The sequence below is a fragment of the Peromyscus leucopus genome, chromosome 12, assembly GCF_004664715.2.
Source record: "Peromyscus leucopus breed LL Stock chromosome 12, UCI_PerLeu_2.1, whole genome shotgun sequence".
NCBI classification, from domain to species: Eukaryota; Metazoa; Chordata; class Mammalia; order Rodentia; family Cricetidae; genus Peromyscus; species Peromyscus leucopus.
In genome coordinates, this window is record NC_051073.1 from 76964383 (window position 1) to 76983490 (window position 19108).

Sequence of the window (19108 nt, forward strand, 5' to 3'; positions counted from 1 at the left end):
TCCAGTTCCGCAAAGAGAAGTTAAGGAGAGCTGTGGGTGGAGGCAGCCAGGGAGGAATGGCTTTTTCAGCCAGACCCAGGCGTTTCCACTGCTCTCTTATTAACTCTATCCGGCTAAATCCAGTTTTCATGGCCACACAGTCCTAGGAGCAACCCCCGCCTCACCTGAACCCTCAGCCCCAACCTTCTCTTCTGTTAGCAAGACAGGGTTTGGCCTTTGCCTGCTGAGATTTTCCTGTCCTGTCCCCTCCCTATAGGTTTTTTGGTTTTGTTGTTTTGTTTTGTTTTTGGCTTTTGGAGTCAGGGTTTCTCTGTGTAACAGCTCTGGCTGTCCTGGAACTCACTCTGTAGAGTAGCATGTCGCATGCTGGCTTCGGATTTACAGAGACCAGCCTGCCCCTGCTTCCCGAGTGCTGGGATTAAAGGTTTAGGCCACCTGAGTCCCTCTTTGATTTTATTTTTTTTTGGTGGGGGGCGGGTGGAGGGGGGAATCTCACACTGTAAACCATGCTGACCTAAAATCTGTGGCAATTCTCCAACCTTAGCCTCTCAGTGCTGGGATTACAGGCACCGATGGGCCCCTGTAAACTTCGTTCAGCTGTGAGATTGAAGTAAAGGTTTTTTTGTTTGTTTCCTTTATATACAGAGTCCAATAGCTCACACTGTTTGTTAAAAATACTATTTGGAGCTGGGTGGTGGTGGCACATGCCCCTAATCCCAGCACCCATCAGAGCTAACAAAGAAACCTCATCTCGAAAAAACCAAACCAAACTAAAACAAACAAACGGAACTACTCGGGGATAGCCCAGGGGGTGAGGGTGAAAGTGCTTGCTGGCAAACCTGACAGCCTGAGTTTGATTTTTGGGACGCCTCATGGTGGGAAGAGAGCGTTTACTCCTACAAGATATGTGAATGCCTCCCCTACGTGTCTGCATGTGAATGACATGCATGTCTGGTGCCTAAAGGGGCCAGAAGAGGGCATCAAATGCCCTGGAGCTGGGATTTTGCATGGTTGTAAGCCACCGTGTAGGTGCTGGGAACCCAACCCTGGTTCTCGGCAAGAACGAGTGCTTTTAACCCCTTAACCATCTCTCCAGTTCCAAATATATACAATTAAAAAAATACTATTTTTGGGAGGCAAAGACAGGAAGACCTTGACTTTGAAACCAACCTGGACTATAGGAGACCTTATGTTGTGGGATGGTCTTTCTGTATGCTGTAAGTATGTGTTGCTACCATTGGTTAATAAAGAGGCTGCTTTGGCCTATGGCAAGACAGGTTATAGCCAGGTGGGAAATCCTAGCAAAGACACAGGGAGAAGAAAGGCGAGGTCAGGGGCCAGGTCACTGCCCAGGGAGCACCATGCCAGTAGACCAGTAATGCCATGGCCACATGGCAGAATATAGATTAATAGAAATGAGCTAATTTAAGATGTAATAGCTAGCAATAAGCCTAAGCCATAGACCAGACAGTTTGTGATTAATATTAAACCTCTGACTGGTTATTTGGGTACCAGTGGGTGGGGAGAAAAACTTCCTGTTACAACCTTATGTTTAAAAAAATAAACAAATAAATAAATAAAATAACAATAAAATGCTCTCTCTTCCTGTATTGAACTGCTCTTGCATCTGTCAGAAATAAGTCTGTAGCCCGTGAGCCAGTGGCTCAGTGGTGAAGGCATTTGCTACCAAGCCTGACAACCTGAGTTTTGTCCCCGGAACACACGTGGGAGAAGGATGTGCACTCTGGCATCACATGCCCTCTCCCACAAATATGCTCACAAAATAAATAAAATGCAATTTTAAAACTTTTTAATTAAAAGTCTTCTGGTTATGCTTGTCTAAAGATAGCTTTTGGTTTTCTTTAAAAATTTTTTTTTTTGTTTTTTTTTTTTTGTTTTGTTTTTTTGTTTTTCGAGACAGAGTTTCTCTGTGTAGCTTTGCGCCTTTCCTGGAACTCGCTCTGGAGACCAGGCTGGACTCAAACTCACAGAGATCCGCCTGGCTCTGCCTCCCGAGTGCTGGGATTAAAGGCGTGCGCCACGCACACCACCACCGCCCAGCCAAAAAAAAATTTTTAATGATTTATTTATTTTTGTTTTACGTGCATTGGGTGTTCTGCTTGTATGTATGTCTCCATGAGGGAGTCAGATCCCCTGGAACTGTAGTTACAGACAGTTGTGAACTGCAATGTGGGTGCTGGGAATTGAAGCCGGGTCCTCTGGAAGAGCAGCCAGTGCTCTTAACCACTGAGCCGTCTCTCCAGCCCCAGCTTTTGGTTTTCTGTGGTGCTTCTTAGATATTTGTTATTTTACCCATATCACAGTTTTGATTACTGAAGATAGATTATCTTTAATTCCCAGCCTCCGAGCCACCTCTCCAGCTCTAGCTAGAATTATTGTCATCCTTTTTAACAGTGCATGGTGTGTGTGTGTGTGTGCGCGCGCGCGAGCGAGCGCGCGCGCCACGTGCCATAATGCACATGTGGAAGTCAGAGGACAACTTTATGGAGTCAGTTCTCTCCTTTCTGTGTGCGGATCAAACTCAGGTCACCAGTCTTGAGTGGCACCTGTCTTTACACACTCAGTCATCTCAGAGCACCCACACTGGAATTCTTGACTTGGTAAATTTGTGGTGATGAATCTAATCTGTACTAATGAGAAAGTCCACGGTCTGTACTGAGCCTGGAAGACCTCTCAGCTGCAGAGCACAGAATCCCTGCCAGAAGTATAATAATTCTTCTCTCTCTTTTTTCTTTCTTTCTTTCTTCTTCTTTTTTTGTTTTGGTTTTTTGAGACAGGGTTTCTCAGTGTAGCTTTGGGCCTGTCCTGGATCTGGATCTGTAGACCAGGCTGGCCCAGAACTCACAGAAATCTTCCTGGCTCTGCCTCTCGAGTGCTGGGATAAAAGGTGTGTGCCACCACTGCCTGGCAATTCTTCTCTTTTGAGTCCAAGTCTGCTAAATGTCCAGCCTGAACTTTTCCCCAACTACAGCAAGACTTTTTATATGATTTATTTTTATTTTTATTTTATGTGCATTGATGTTTTGCCTGCATGTATGTCTGTGTGAAGGTATCAGAAGCCCTGGAACTGGGAATTGAACCCAGGTCCTCTGGAAGAGCAGCCAATATTCTTAACCAGTGAGCCATCTCTCCAACCCCTCCAGGAAGATTTTTTTATAGGCAAGATGAGCCCGGTGTGGTAGTTCACCCAGGAGGCAGAGGCAGGTGGATCTCTATGAGTTTGAGACTAGCCTGGTCTACAGAGCAAGTTCCAGAACAGCCAAGGCTATCCAGAGAAACCCTATCACAAACAAACAAATTAGCCAGCTGTGGTACAGGCTGAGGCAAGAAGAATGTTGTGTGAATACAGCTTAGACTACATTGTCTCAAAAAGCAAAAGCCTTGCTTTAATCCCAGTACTCAGGAGTCAGAGTCAGCTGCATCTCTGGGAGTTCAAGGCCAGCCTGGTTTACATCAAGAGTTCCAGGCCAGCTAAGGCTTTGTAAAGATACCCTGTATGGGGTGGGGGTTAGGGGAGCTAAAATGTATAGATAAGCCATTCCCAAAAAGTACATCTTCAGTTTGTGGTGGGCTGAAGGAGACTGTCTCCCACAGGCTCAGGCATTTAGACACCTGGTCTGAAGTTGGTGGCACTGTCTGAGGAGGCTGTGGGGAGGTGCAGCCTGGTCTGAGGAAGTAGGGCACTAGGCAGACTTTGGGAGTGTGCTAACCCATCCTACCTCTCAGCTTCCTGCTCTGGCAAGCCTGCTGTCATGCTTTTTCACCACGATGGACTCATCCCTCTGGAACCACAAGCCCAGATAAACTCCTCCTATAACTTTTATCACCACAACAAGATGAAGTCAATATAATGTTGGGGAGAGCTGAGACTTAAAAGGACGAACATGAATTGCCAAGGCTAATGAAAAGGGAGAAGAGGGAGGAGTTTTCAGGCAGAATAGGAAGTCCGGTGCTTCTTAGAGGACGAAAGCTCTAGTACTTACTGCTTTCATGTGGCGCACGCCTTTAATCCCGGCACTCAGGAGGCAGAGGAGGTGGATCTCTGTGAGTTCAAGGCCAGCCTGGTCTACAGAGCATGCTCCAGAACAGCCAGAGGTACACAGTGAGATCCTGTTTCAACAGCAATAACAAAGCAACCCCCACAAAAAAAAAAATTAATGGAAGGTTATGAGAGAAATGTTAAGGCAGAGAATAAAGAAAGGGACCGATATATAGCCAAGGGTAACTTTGAGCCCCCACCTGCACTGTTGGGATTACAGGTGTATGTTACAGAATTTAGATTTAAAGAGATATCAAAATGATGATGGGGAGAATACTAAAAAGTAATAAAGAATTTATCAACTAGAGAAACCTAAGAAATTAAAGCCAGGCTGGTCATGGTGGCTTACACCTGTAATCCTAGCATTTAGGAGACAGAGGCAGGAGGATCACTGCAAGTTTGAGGCCAGCCTTGTCTACTAGCAAGTTATAGGCCACCCAGGTCAACAGAGTGAGACCATAGCATAAAAACCAACAAAAAAAAGGGGGGGGGGGTTGGAGCTGAGCCTGGTTGGATAGGCCTCTGTACAATCCCAGGTATCAGGGGGCCGGGATGTAAGTGAACCACAAGCTCAAAGCCTACCTGGGCTAGTGAGTGGGTTCCAAGCATGTATGTACACCAGTACATACATGTCCTCCAGCCAATGCACACATACACATTTATAAATTACTAGAGAATTTATTTAACTAAGAATTTATGAAATCTCTGTGAAACATTAAAACCTAAATTAAAAAAAAACAGAAAGGATCAAAATAAAGCAGAAAGATGGCGTGGCTTAATAATGAACACTATCAACTTCCCAATTAAAGCATATATTCAATGAAAAATTGCAGAATTTTTGCAAGAGATTTAAAAAATGTACTTCGATGTGTTTTTTCATTTTTCTTTATTAAGAATTTTTCTACTCACTCTACATACCACCCACAGATCCCATCTCCTCCCTCCTCCCACCTCCCAGCCCTCCCTCCCAAGTCACCCCACATCCGCACATCCCCCAAATCAAGGTCTCCCATGGAGAGTCAGCAGAGGCTGGTGCACTGAGCCTAGGCAGGTCCAAGCCCCTCCCCACTGCACCAAGGCTGTGCAAGGCATCACACCACAGGCACCGGACTCCCATGCACGAGGAACAGATCCCGAACCTGCTGCCTGGTGTTCCCCAAACAGTTTGAGCCAAACAACCGTCTTCTGTATCCAGAGGGCCTAGTCCAGTCCCATGGGGGCTCCACAGCCACTATTCTACAGTTCATGGGCTTCCGCCAGTGTGGCCTGTCATCTCTGCGTGTCTTCCCATCATGATCTCGTCTTCCCCCATCTGCAGAATCTCTCCTCTTGCTAAACCCCAAAGTTTAGGGTCTCAAGTGGGAGCCCCAAGAACCCAGACTCCAGTCCAGTTGATGCAACAGCACGAGGTTTTTATTGATGCGGCTGTACAGTCGGGCAAACTCCTGTCCTGGGAGCAAGAGTCGAATTGTACTATAGTCACATAGGTACTTTTAAAGGAAAAACCCACAAAAGCCATAAGATTACAATTCCCATACAATTTCGTTTCACAAGATCATGGTCTGATCACAGAGTGGGTATAATCACCTCCGCATGTACATTCTTCCTGAAACCTCAAGTCGGGGGTATCAGGGCGGGAGTGGTGTTTACACAAAGGTCACAGTGGTCCTTCCTGGAACACTTGCAACTATCCCAGTCATAGTTGAGCACATCTCTTAACAGAAATCTTTTTACATTGTTACAGGGGTGGTTGAATAATGATTGAGTCAGGTTGCCCTTGGAACTAGATTTTTTTTTTTTTTTAAATAAAAGCCCAAGAGTCTGGTCAGAGCTAAGAGCCTTACCCTTCCTGCTTCAGTGATCCTCTTCAGCTAAGAGAGACCTACTTCCTGTATGTTTGTCTTTATAAAGACTTTCTGTTCTGCCTTCTCATTGGTTGTAAACCCAACCACATGACCTCCTCGTCACTGCCTGTCTGTACAGACCTCCAGGTTTTCTATGGTTGGTATTGAGATTAAAGGCGTGTGTCTCCATGCTGGCTGTATCCTTGAACACACAGAGATCTACCTAGCTTTGCCTACCAAGTGCTGGGATTAAAGATGTGCACCATGAATGCCCAGCTCCGCTATGGCTTACTATTAGCTCTGACCTCCAGGCAACTTTATTTATTAACATACAAATAAAATCACATTTCAGTACAAATAAAATATCACCATATTTCCCCCTTTTTTTTTTTTTTTTTTGGTTTTTCAAGACAAGGTTTCTCTCTGTAGCTTTGCGCCTTTCCTGGAACTCATTTGGTAGCCCAGGCTGGCCTCGAACTCATGGAGATCCGCCTCTGCCTCCCGAGTGCTGGGATTAGGAACTAGTTTTCTTTTTAGTTCCTTATTCTCCTGGGGCTTGGGGGGTGTAAGCCTGAAGGGTTAGGGTCTTTCACTTTCTCTCATCGATTGGATTCCCAGAGCTCAGCCTGGTGCCTGGCTGTGGATCTCTGCATCTGCCTCCATCAGTCACTGGACAAAGGCTCTCTTAATCCAACCGGGTGCTGGTGGGCTCTGTCTCAGTACTTTGATACTTAGATGAAGAAATAAATTGCGAAAATTAGTAAACAGTTAAAAACAAAAATAAAGAATATCTTACCTTGCCAGATATCAAAATATCTATCTGCAAAGAAAATTAAGTCTACAGTAATTAAATTAGAATGATATCCAGATGTGGTGGCACATGTCTGTAAGCCCAGAACTCAGGAGGCAGAGGCAGGAAGATGACTAGGGGCCAGCCAGGTCTATATATCAAGACCCTATCAACCAAAACAAACAAACAAAACCATGATAAAAGCAGAAGAGCAGAGAGCCATGACATAATGAAAAAAAGAACATGGGGCTGGAGAGATGGCTCAAGGCTTAAGAGCACTGACTCTTCTTCCAGAGGACCCAGGTTCAATTCCCAGCATCCACATGGCAGCTCACAGCTGTCTGTAACTACAGTTCCAGGGGATATGACAACCTCACACAGACATACATGCAGGCTAAATACCAATGTACATATAAATAAATCATTTAAAAAATAGAAATAAGAACATAATAGACAAGAAATATACCACCACCACCATTGGGGATGTGCAGGATATTGCTGTTGCTTAGTGATGAAGAAGGACTCCAAACTTCAAATGTAAATTATTGTTGCAAAATGTTGACTGGAATACCTCCCCAGCTTTCTTCCTAGCCTTAGTCTTGCAGGTTATGTAGATGATTGGTAAAGTCTGCAGGGCTTTTCTTTCTTTCTTTCTTTCTTTCTTTTTTTTTTCTGCAGGGCTTTTCATATATGCAGATTCTGCACCAGATTTTCTTTTCTTTTGTTTTGGTTTTGTTTGTTTGTTTTGTTTTGTTTTTCTAGACAGGATTTCTCTGTGTAACAGCCCTGGCTCTCCTGGAACTACTTGCCTTTGCCCCTGCCCCTGCTGGGATTAAAAGCATGCAACACCACCTCCCAGCTTGCACCAGGGTTTTTTGCCTTTTTTTTTTTTTTTTTGAGATACGGTTTCTTGTAGCCCAGACTGTTCCTCTTTTTTTTTTTTTTTTTTTTTAATTATTTTATTTTATTTTTATGTGCATTTGTGTTTTTGCCATGGGTGTCGGAGTCCCCTGGAACTGGAGTTACAGACAGGTATGAGCTGCCATGTGGGTGCTGGGAGTTGAACTCGAGTCAGTGCTCTTAAGCCCTGAGCCACCTCTCCAGCCCCAGGCTGTTCCTCTTGCCTACCTCTGGAGCCTGGGATGATAGGAGTGCACCGCACCACCACCATACTTGGTGCAGTTGTTGACTTGAGTCAAGGTACTTTGGGTTTGGAAAGCAGTGGAACGCTTTAAGCACTGCTTACTGGGCCACACTAGTAGGAGCATGGAAGACAGTGGTGCGGAGTGTGATCTGAACTGTGGAGACCTTCCTCAAGAGGTTCCAGAGGAGAAGAGTTTTAATATATTGCCTAAAGATTGTTCTTTTGATATTTTGGTGAAGAATGTGGCTGCTTTTTGCGCTTGTCTGGAGAGTCTGCCTGAGGCTAAAGTGAAGATTTTTGGATTCTGTTGGCAGAGGAAATCTCAAAACAGCCTAGTATAGACTCTGTCATGTGGTTATTAGTGTTAACTCTAATGAAGATTCATAATGAAAAGAAGCAAGCTGAGCAAATAAAAATACAAAATGTACAGATTGAGAAAAGGGACACCAGGAAGTAGAATAGCTCTAAATCCTGTGTTCCAGGAGATAAACAGATTAAGAAATGGAATAAAGGGAGTGGTGACCTCAGGGTAAGATCCCACCCAGTTAAATTTCCAACTTATGAAAAGGAACTAAAGAAACCTTAGAGCCAGGTGTGGTGGCGCACACCTTTAATCCCAGCACTGGGAAAGTAGAGGCAGGTGGATCTCTGAGTCTGAGGCTGGCCTGGTCTACAGATCTGGTTTCAGAACAGCCAAGCTTAGGTAGTCAAGGACAGAAAGCTGGTGAAAGTAACTGAACAAGGAGGCCATGTTCCAGCCCCAGTAAGCAGCCAAACTTGGCAGCTTTGACCATGTGGTTCTGGAGCTAAGGACAGAAGAAAGGGGCTATGGAATTTGCCTCCATGACTAAGGAAAGCTACTAAGGCAGGCATGTGTTAGGGGTGTCCCTGAATGGAGGCCTAGAGAGGCCATTATGTGAAGCTGTGAAGTTGAAGCCTGGATTGCTTTGGAGACCCCAAGATGTTGGTGATGCCAGAGTCATGTGATGCCTGCCAAGGAGAGCTGTTAATAGGGAATGGAACCAACCCAAGAGACAGAAGTGTGCTGCAGTCAACAAAGTTGAAAGGAGCTGGAGATATGAAGAGTGTTTTGACATCAGACATGGAGGTGCAGAATTAGAAGTTTGCCCAGCTGTTTTTTGGTATTGCTTTGGTCCAGTATTTCCTTGCTATGCTCCCTTCTGTATGTTTTAAAGTGGCAATGTATATCCTGTGAGATTATATGTTGGAAGGATGTGATCTGTTTATTTTGATTTTATAGGGGACTACTGTTAAGAGATTGCATGAATCTCAGAAGAGACTTTGAACTTTTAAACATTGTTGAGACTTCGATAGACTATGGGGACCTTTGAAGTTAGACTGAATGCATTTTTACGTTATGATATGACTACAAGCCTTTGGGGGTCGGGGAGTTGGATGTGGTGGTTTGAAAGAAAATGACCCCAAAGGGAGTGGCACCAGTGGGAAGTCTGGCCTTGATGGAGGAAGTTTGTCACTATGGAGCACTGTGGAATAATCCTTTTGTACACTGTAAAGATTTGTCACTCAAATTGATTTAATAAAAAATCTGACTGGCCAGTAGCCAGGCAGGAAGTATAGGCAGGACAACCAAACTAAAGATGCTGGGATGAAGGGCAGAGTCAGAGGAGATGCCAGCAGATGCAGAGAAAGCAGGACATGTAGAAAATGAAGTAACAAGCCATGAGCCACATGGCAGAGAGTAGATAAGACATATGGGTTAATTTAAATGTAAGAGTTAGCTAGTAACAAGGCTGAGCATTTACAATTAATATTAAGACTCTGAGTGGTTATTTGGGAGCAGGCAGTTGGGACAGGAAAACTCCACCTACAGTGGAGGTGAACTTTGAGGTCCCCTAAGCTCAAGGTACTGCCCAGTGAGACAGTCCACTTCCTGTCGCCTTCTGATTAAGATGTAGCCAGCACCATGTCTGCTTACATACCATCATGCTCCCCACCATGATAATGGACTACATCTCTGAAACTGTACACTACCACCTCAATTAAATGCTTTCCTTAGTAAGAGTTGCTGTGGTGGGGCTGGAGAGACGGCTCAGAGGTTAAGAGCACCGACTGCTCTTCCAGAGGTCCTGAGTTCAATTCCCAGCACCCACATGGTCTGGCGCCCTCTTCTGGCCTGCAGTCATACTTGCTGGATACATAATAAATAAAAAAAATCTTTAAAAAAGAAAGAAAGAAAATTGCACAAGAAACACTAAAAAAAAGAGTTGCTGTGGTCATGGTGACTCTTCACAGCAGTAGATACCCTAAGACAGCCTCCATAGGATCATATGTTTGAATATTTGGTCCCCAGTTATTAGACTTGTGAGGAATTGGGAGGTATGGTCTTGTTGGAGGAGGTATGTCACTGGGGGTGGGCTCTGAGATTTCAAAAGACTCCTGTGATCCTCAGTGCTCTTTCTCTGCCTTGTGTTTTCAGATCAAGATGTAAGCTCCTCACTCCTCCATCATGGACTCTAACCCTCTGGAACAGAAAAGTCTGTCAGATATTCTGGGCCTATAGGCTGAAAATGGATTCCCCAGTGTTGCAGAGGAACCTTGGGTGACTGTCCAGGCAGCCAGCTGTCTCTGTCATTTCTATAGTTTTGGAAGTTGCTTGTTCTCTCCACTTCCTGTTTACTCAGGTAATATTTTATCCTCAGATCTCTGATGGGGTTGAAGACTAGATAGTTATAGTTTTACAATTTTTCTTGTCAATTCAGAAAAGAAACTCACAAAAGAGATGTAAAGTTTATAAAGGTTGAGAGACATAAAAGGTTAAGTTGTTTAACAAAATATCTTAAGGTCTAAAAAGATACTTTTAGGATGTTAACACAAATTATGATGGAAAGTGATTTAGGTACAAAACTTTGGACTCATCAAGGTAGGACAGATAATGGAATACTTTCTCCAAAGTTGTCAAATGCAGGTGGGCTGGACATTGTGAATGCAATTCTTTCTCTATATAGTTTTACTGTGTTAGAGTTAAAAAAACCTTTCCTTTTTATTTAGGCAAAAGGGGGTGTGTGTGTGAATCCTGAGTTTGCATTTGCATTAATTAAATAAGATCAACCTTGGGTCGGGAGGTAGAGCCAGCAACTGGTTGACAGGAAGTAATCATAGAGAGTCAGAGAGCAGCTGGAAGACAGACACACAGGAAGTAGTAGGGAGGGACTTTGTGGTGGTCTTTTTTGGTTTGGTGGGGTGGAAGGAAGCTCTCTTTCGGAGATGCCGGTGAAGAGGGAAGGTCAGCTGGTTGCTCCTCAGCCTCTGAGCTAGCGGGCTTTCACCCCAGCCTGAGCCATACTGATAAATAGAACAATAGAGATTTAGTTAAAACTATATTGGTGGCAGGGGAAGGAGGCAGATCTAGGATATAAAAGTCCCACAGAGCCACTACTGGAGAAGTGGTGGCTTCTCCACGTAGCCACAGTTATTGACAGAAACAGCAGTAGATTCAGGTGCGGTCGCTGTGCCAGAGACAAATCAACAGCAAGGACTCTGCTAACAGAGATGAAAGGAGAGAGAGGCCTGATTCCAAACGGAATAAATGGAGCAGTGCCCTCAGTGAAAGACCCCACCCAGCCAAGCTTCTGACTCCTGACCTCAGGCAAGGCCTGAGGGATTTTTCTGCTCCTAAAAAGCAACCGCAAATCAAAGCTGGTATCAACGTGATTCAAGGGTGCCAGAGTTCAGCCCAAGTTGATAGTAAAAACTGGAAGTGTCATCCATGTGGCTCTGACTTTAGAATCATAAAGGATCGTAAAGGGGTTGTGTGGAATCTTCCTCTGTGGTTAAGGAAAGCCTCTGAGGCCAGCCATGTGGCAGGAGAGTTCCTGCATGGAGACACTGAGAAGCTGTGTGTGAAGCTGTGAAAGTGAAGCTTGAATTTCATTGGAGCCTCCAAGATGGTAGAGGTGCCAGAGCTGTGGGATGTCTACAAGGGAGAGCGGGAAACAGGAAGTTGAATTAGCCCAAGCAAGACTATGTGCTGCAGTCAGCAAAACTGGAGAGCAGAACCATCTAAACCCCTTGACACCAGACGTGGAGCACAGGACTTGAAGTTTGCTCTGATGGGTTTCAGTATCCCCCACCCCCCCACAAGGTCTGATTGTTTACTTGTTACTTTTTTCTTTTCCTTTTCTTCATCCTTCCTTTTAATTTTTTTTAAATAAAGGGTCTCACTATATATATCCTGGAACTCAGTGTAGACCTGGCTGGCCTAGACCAGGCTGGCTTCAAACCTGAAGAGATCCACCTGCCTCTGCCTTCCAGGTGCTGGGATTAAAGGGGTGAGCCACTATCTATGCCCCAGCATCTTGTTACTCGGCAAGACTGATTTTTGACTGGACTCAGAAGCAGAAGCTCTCAACAAGGACAGCCTACATCTCTTGGCAATCTGTTCCTGGTATTTTTCTTTGGCTCCATCCTCTAAGCCTGTAGTCTCCTCATTTTTCTTAGTGTGTTGTTTCTTCTGAGAATTACATCTAAATCTTGCAGGACATTAGAATTACAAGACACTGAATATTAGGTGTGTTGGTCCTGGGCTTTTTCTTTAAGGGCTTTCTGACAGGATATTGGTGGACACGTTATCTTCTTTAGAGATTAAAAACCTGTCAGATTCTGCCAGCTCCTTTGGCCCCAGCCGACAAAGCACAGTAGCATGGCAGTCCAGGAATATCCTCTCTCTCTCTTTTACAATAACCAAGTTGAGAATACTTAGATTGGCATCCACAATTCAACCTGAATGTTACAGGTAGTCCACCAGAAATGGGCACTAAGCCACAGTTTCTAACCAATAGAAGGTCTTCATGTCAGCTGGTGTTCGTCCCAAAGATGGGAGGAGAAAGGCCACTAACCCAAATCATCATGGCCAAATTAATTAAAGCAAACAATTAAAACAAACTTTTTGTTTTTGTTTTTTGGGTTTTTTAATTTTTTGGTTTTGTTTTGTTTTTTCGAGACAGGGTTTCTCTGTGTAGCTTTGGAGCCTGTCCTGGAACTTGCTTTGTAGACCAGGCTGGTCTTGAACTCACAGAGATCCACCTGCCTCTGCCTCCCAAGTGCTGGGACTAAAGGCCACCACTGCCCGGCCTTTTCTTGCTTTTTTTTTTTTTTTTTTTTTTCAAGATAGGTTTTCTCTGTGTATCCCTGGCTGTCCTGTGACTCACGCTGTAGACCAGGCTGGCCTCAAACTCAGAGAGATCCGCCTTCCTCTGACTTCTGAGTGCTGAGACTAAAGACTTGTGCCACCACCGGCAGGCTTACAGCAAGCTTTTTAAATAGTGTACACAGGCTGCCTCCCAACTTAGGTGGGGTTCGAGAGGTTAGCATTTGACGTGAGGAAGACAAACTTTTTATAGCTCAGGAGTGGGGAGTTCCCACATAGGGAAGCTGGCAGGCAGAATAGGTGGGGTTACAGGAGCAGAACATGACCACAAGAAATTAGTGCTAATGACCTCCTGAAACAAGGACATGGTTGCAAGGTGGGCATAACAAGGTAGTCATAACAACCTTTTGAAACAAAGGTAGGGTTGCAAGATGGTTATAAACAACTTTTGAAACAAAGACCATTTCCTGGAACAGGCAGTATAGAACCTATAGGAAGTAGTTAAAGTCACAGGTGGGGTATAGTACAATCCTTGAGAAACAGGTGTAAGCATAAACAGGAATGAACCTAGTTTGCCTTCACTATAACATGGCTTTTAAGCCTAAAATAGAGGCAGGCTGGTTCATCACAGGCTGTGACTATACTCAGGTACTTGGGACCCAAGTGTAGCCCTGAGTATTTAGGATAGGGTTTTTTTTTTTTTTTTAAGGTAAAAACTACATCCGGTTGCAGGGAGAGGTTTTCAGCAAGCAAGCAGTTTAACAGAAGCTAAGATAAATTAGCTGAGGGCATCTTGACCTCAGGCTCCTAAAATAGAGTTGGGTAATTTTTCATGGAATTCACCACTAAGGAGATCAAATTTTAGTTAAACCTGAAATGGCCTCAGCAAGAATAGAAGATGGAGAAACCTCTGCAGGGTCTTGCCCTGTCACATGAACAGACCCACACTTCCCCTCTCCAGTTCTTCTTGGTTTAGAACAATTCCACCCCTTACTCAACAGCAGGCACCCTCTGTTGTGGGTCAAGACACCTTGCTTCACAGTAAAGCCTTGTTCTTCCCATCGCTGATTGAGATTGGAACCACATAACCCTTCCATTCTTCACCCAGAGCATCAGCAGCTACATCTGTGGCCATGAGCTTCTCACAGAAGAATATAGAACTTGCAAGCATGCATTCATTGTCCCCTTCAGTGAGTTCCTGACAGTAGGTGGCTGGGAAGGAGATATTCAACTTCATCCGACACAGCCTACTGCAGGAGGTGCCACATGGGGTGGGGGAATGACACACCACTGAACTTGGACTCTTAATAAACAGTGTTAAGACCATAGGGGATGTTTGAACTGGGATTAAATGCATTTTGCATTGTGATATGGCCACAAGCCTATGGGAGCCAGGGAGTGAAATGTTTGAATGACAATGCCCTGCATGGACTCATATGTTTGAATACTTGGTCCCCAGTTGGTGGAACAGGGATGGATTAGGTATGACCTCGCTGGACGGAGGTGGGGTGTGTCACTGTGGGTGGGCTTCAAGATTTCAAAAGACTCAGTGCCATTCTGATAGGTCTCTCTGCCTCCTACTTTTGGATGAGGATGTAGATCTCAGTTACTGCTCCCTACCATGATGGCCACGGACTCTAACCCTCTGCAATCATGAGCTACAACAAGTGTTTTCTTTTCTAAGTTGCCTTGGTCACAGTGTCTCTTTACGGCAATAGAAAAGTAACTAAGACAGATACATATAGACGACCGGATGTAACTTTGTCTAAGCATACAACTTGTTCTGATCCTTATGTATTTAAAGACACTTTAGGCTTGATGAAGGCTGGCTCAGTGCATCAGAGCACTTGCTATGCAGCAATGAGGACCTGAGTTTGAATCCCAACACCTACGTAAAAAGTCAGGCACGGTTGTATATGCCTGTAACTGAAGCTTTAGGGGTGAAGACAGGAGGATCTCAAGAGCTCACTGGCCAGCCAGCCCAGATCAAGTGGGGAGCTTCGGCCTCAATGAGAGTCTCTCCTCAAGGCTATACGGTGGAGAGAGACAAAGGAAAACATCCAGTGTCCTGCTCTGTTTTCTGCATGTACGTGCACGCGCACACGCATACACACACACATACATGAAGACTTCAGAAAATTAGGCAATATGAGATACCCAAGTTAGTTATATAAGATGTTGGACAGTGCACTGAGAAAAATAACAAAGCCAGTCTCAGGCAGGCTGTGGCTAGCTCCCAAGGAGAGAAGCGCCTCTTTGAGGAGCAGGCAGCCTTCCCTTTCCCTTAGAGTAAGCCTCTCAACTTTCTGAGTAGTCACCCCTTTATGCACCCAACTGTAACAGACTGCATTGTGGGTAAGGACTCCAGGGGAGCGGTCCTAGGAGGCCAACAGCCCAGGCGACCCTGCACTGCCCTCTCTCAGGAGGGTGCAATCTCTCTTTTTTTTCTTGACTGCTAAAAATAAATGCTCAACTGTTTGTTCTACCTGTGCCCACGTGAATCCTCCTCCCTCTGGAGCCCAGCTCTGAGATGGCTGCTGTGGCTGGGAGACTGCTGTCTTGGTTGGAACCTGTGACAGTTAGGAGGAATTTCTTCTTGGTGCAGAACAGAGAACTTATTTCTTGAAACCATTTGAACCTCCTAGAATATTTTAGTGTACATTACCTGCAGACATCACTCCTGCACCACCACAGATACTCACCCAGACAAGGCATTAACAATGTCTAATCAACATCAGCTTCCGTTTTGCTGGGCTACTCGATCTAGCAGGGCAGAGAGGCGTGGAAGGGCATCATAGGCTGCTGGCTCAGGAGCTTATCAGGAAGACTGGGAGGGGCAGGGTTGGGGTATGTGGTGGTGATGCGGCACACTCAAGACCTCACCTTGCTCCTGCAGGTGTGCCTCTCACCTTTCTCTCTCTTTGTCGGGACAACGACCTTTGAGGACAAGAACAGCATGTGAGTCAGTGCTGTTCCTTAGGCCCAGGCCCAGTGAACTGGTAAGTGAAGTACACTGATGAACAGTCAAGGGACCATCAGGGCTGTGCGAGTTGTCACATGAGGAGGCATCTCTGAGCTTTACTTTTCACAGCTTTATAACAAAAATCAGTCAGAAAAGACAGGGGATTGACATACCTACCCCCTCCTCTTTGTGTACTGAGTCAGGGCCTTGAGCTTGCTAGGCAGGTATCTAGCCACTGGACTCTATCTGCAGCCCCTGGCAGACCAGTTTTACAGAAGGGAAGGATAAGCCTTTAGCATGAACACTTAGGAAATGTCCGATCAGATGGACGGCCTTTTCCTCAGCACCCAGATGTCCCAAGTCACAGCCACACTGAAGTAGAGGGCCCTAATACCTACACTCCATCATGATTAAGTGGCCTATTCTGAGAGGCAGCCTGGGTGGAGAAACAGTCACCTCAAATTTCTCCTCTGACACATCAGCCCTGGTCTGAGTAAGCAGGAAGACAGCCCTATAGAATCACTGAAAGCATCCATGCCAAGCCGAACATTTCTTTGCTGGGTGGTGTGGTGACACACGCCTTTAATCCTAGCAAAACAAAACAAAAACAAACCCCCAGCACCCCCCAAAAAGCAAAACGCATTTCTTTTCTTGGAGTTCATGTCAAATAAGCTGGGTAGGCAATTGTGATTACTTAAGTCTGTCGGAGACCATCAATATTAATATCGTGAACTTGATAGGATCTACAGTCACCTAAGAGATAAACCTCTGGTATTTCTTAGAAGGGAATTTCTTTTTCTTTTTCTTTTTCTTTTTTTTAAAGATTTATTTATTATGTATATAGTGTTCTGCCTGCATGTCTGCCTGCATGACAGAAGAGAGCACCAGATCTCATTACAGATGGTTGGGAGCCACCATGTGGTTGCTGGGAATTGAACTCAGGACCTTTGGAAGAACAGCCAGTGCTCTTAACTGCTGAGCCATCTCTCCAGCCCAGAAGGGAATTTCTTTAAAAAAAAAAATTATGTGTATATGTTTGTGTGTGTGAGACCTGTGTTTAGGATCTGAACTCATAGGCAGTTTTGAGCTGTCTAACATGGGTGCTGGGAACAAAGCTCAGGTCCCCTGCAAGAGCTCTGCACATCTCCAGCTTCTGTGGGCAGTTTCTAGGCCAGGCTATCTGAGGTGGGAAGACATACTCTAAATGTGGAGAAAAGGAGCTGAGCACAAAGGGAGGCTCGTTTTCCTAAGTTATTCAGCTGACAGCCAGGTGGTGGTGGTGGTGGTGGTGGTGGTGCGTGCCCATAATCCCAGCACTGGAGAGGCAGCACAGGGGCACTGTCCACAAGACCAAGGGCAGCCTCAGCTAGGTCCTATCTTAATAAAACAAGACAGTGGCTTCCCTGGCATGGTGCTACCCAAGAACAAACACCCAGACTTCTCCAGGGACCGAGGGTCACCAACCTAGGAGAAGAGGAGGAGGAGGAGCACACGGGAAGAGGAGGGGATGAAAATGAAATGTGGGCCTTCTACAAGTGTTGGTGTAGGTGTAGTACAGAGCATCCAGAAAGAACTAGATGTGTGTGTGTGTGGGTCTGTGCATGAGTGTGCAGCATTAGAAAAAAACATCTTTACAGCGGAGACAAATCCAAGAAGAGGTTCTTTCTGGGCCCAACAACATGAAGTGAAGGTGTTCATTTTGACTGAGGAATTCTGACTAAATGCAGTGGTTTTTCCAACCACATAGCAGTACAAGCAATAGCTCACTAAAAGTCAACAAGGCAGCTGGGCAGTGGTGGCACACACCTTTAATCCCAGCACTTGGGAGGTAGAGGCAGGCTATCACTCTGTAGCCCAGGCTGGCCTCAAAGTCATTGAGATCTGTCTACCCCTGCCTCCTGAGTGCTGGGATTAAAGCTTGTACCACATCTAGCTTTTTAAAAGCATGGTCTGTGTGCCTGTGCATCACAACACATGCATGCGGGTCAGGCCAGGGGACAACGTATGGGAATCTTCCTCCTGCTGTTTGGGTCTGGGGATTAACCTCAAGTCTTTAAATTCATGGCGAGTGCCACTAAGCGATCTCACCCACTCTGGAACTAGCCTTTTTTTTTTTTTTTTTTTTTTGAAACAGGGTCTCTGTATGCACCCACCTGTCCTGAAACTCACTATGCAGACCATGTTGCTAGCCCACACCTCAGAGACCTACCTGCCTCTGCCTCCCCAAGCGCTGGGAATCAAAGGTGAGTGCTACCACAGTCTTAATGAAAGCTAAGAATCACAACGGGAAAGGAGAGTAACTAGCTGAACTGGGGAACAGCCTCCAGACCTGCCCATCACTCCAGCTTCAAGGCCTCCTACGAGGGAGGTGGAATTCGTTCACAGCCTGGGCCCACTTTGCAAGCATCTCCTACCGGCATTGGCATCCATTCTGCATGCTCGAGCCCGGCGCAGAGCTAGCCAGAGGGAACTTAGCAAAACGTCTACTAGACCTCAAGACAGTAACAGCATATGGGAGTGAACAGCTTGTGGACTGGCCTAAGTGCCTTGTGAGACCTATGCTGAGGGACCCATGGCTTCCTGAGGGCCAGGCAAGTTACTCAAGGGGTGCTGGTGAGTCCTGGTCAGGCCGGGAGAGGCAAGGAGTCCGGGACTCTAGTGAAGACTGGGCCCCGGTCAGCTCAAAGGCCGATGTCGGCAGAACAGCTCCAGGATACGCAGCTCCAGAGACTACTCCCCGCCGCCGGTGGCAGCCGGTGCAGCGGGTGGCTGCTGCGATGGAGGGCACCCCATCACTTCATGCGATGTGGGGCTCCTTCCCTCTTGTGTTTCCTGAAACAGGGTTGGTTGGCTGCCACTGCCACCTTCCCGGGCCTCTGGGCCACCACCTTCTCGTCACCGCCGTCTCATCTCAGAGTTCTTGCAGGCTGGGTAGGCTTGCCTCCCTGTACATCGGGGCTCTTCACAGTTCACGGAATTGTAGTCAGCACCTAGTGCCCTCCCATAGGCTCCAGCACACCGTCAAGAGAGCCTGGGTGCCCGCAGCCTTTCTTTAAGCCCAGACGGGTCCATGATGAGTTACAGAAGTGTCTTCTTTTTCCAGTCCTTCCAGTCAGTGTGGGCACCCAGCAAATCCTTTCGGAATGCTTTTATACCGTGTGGTGGCCGGTCCCTTAAGAG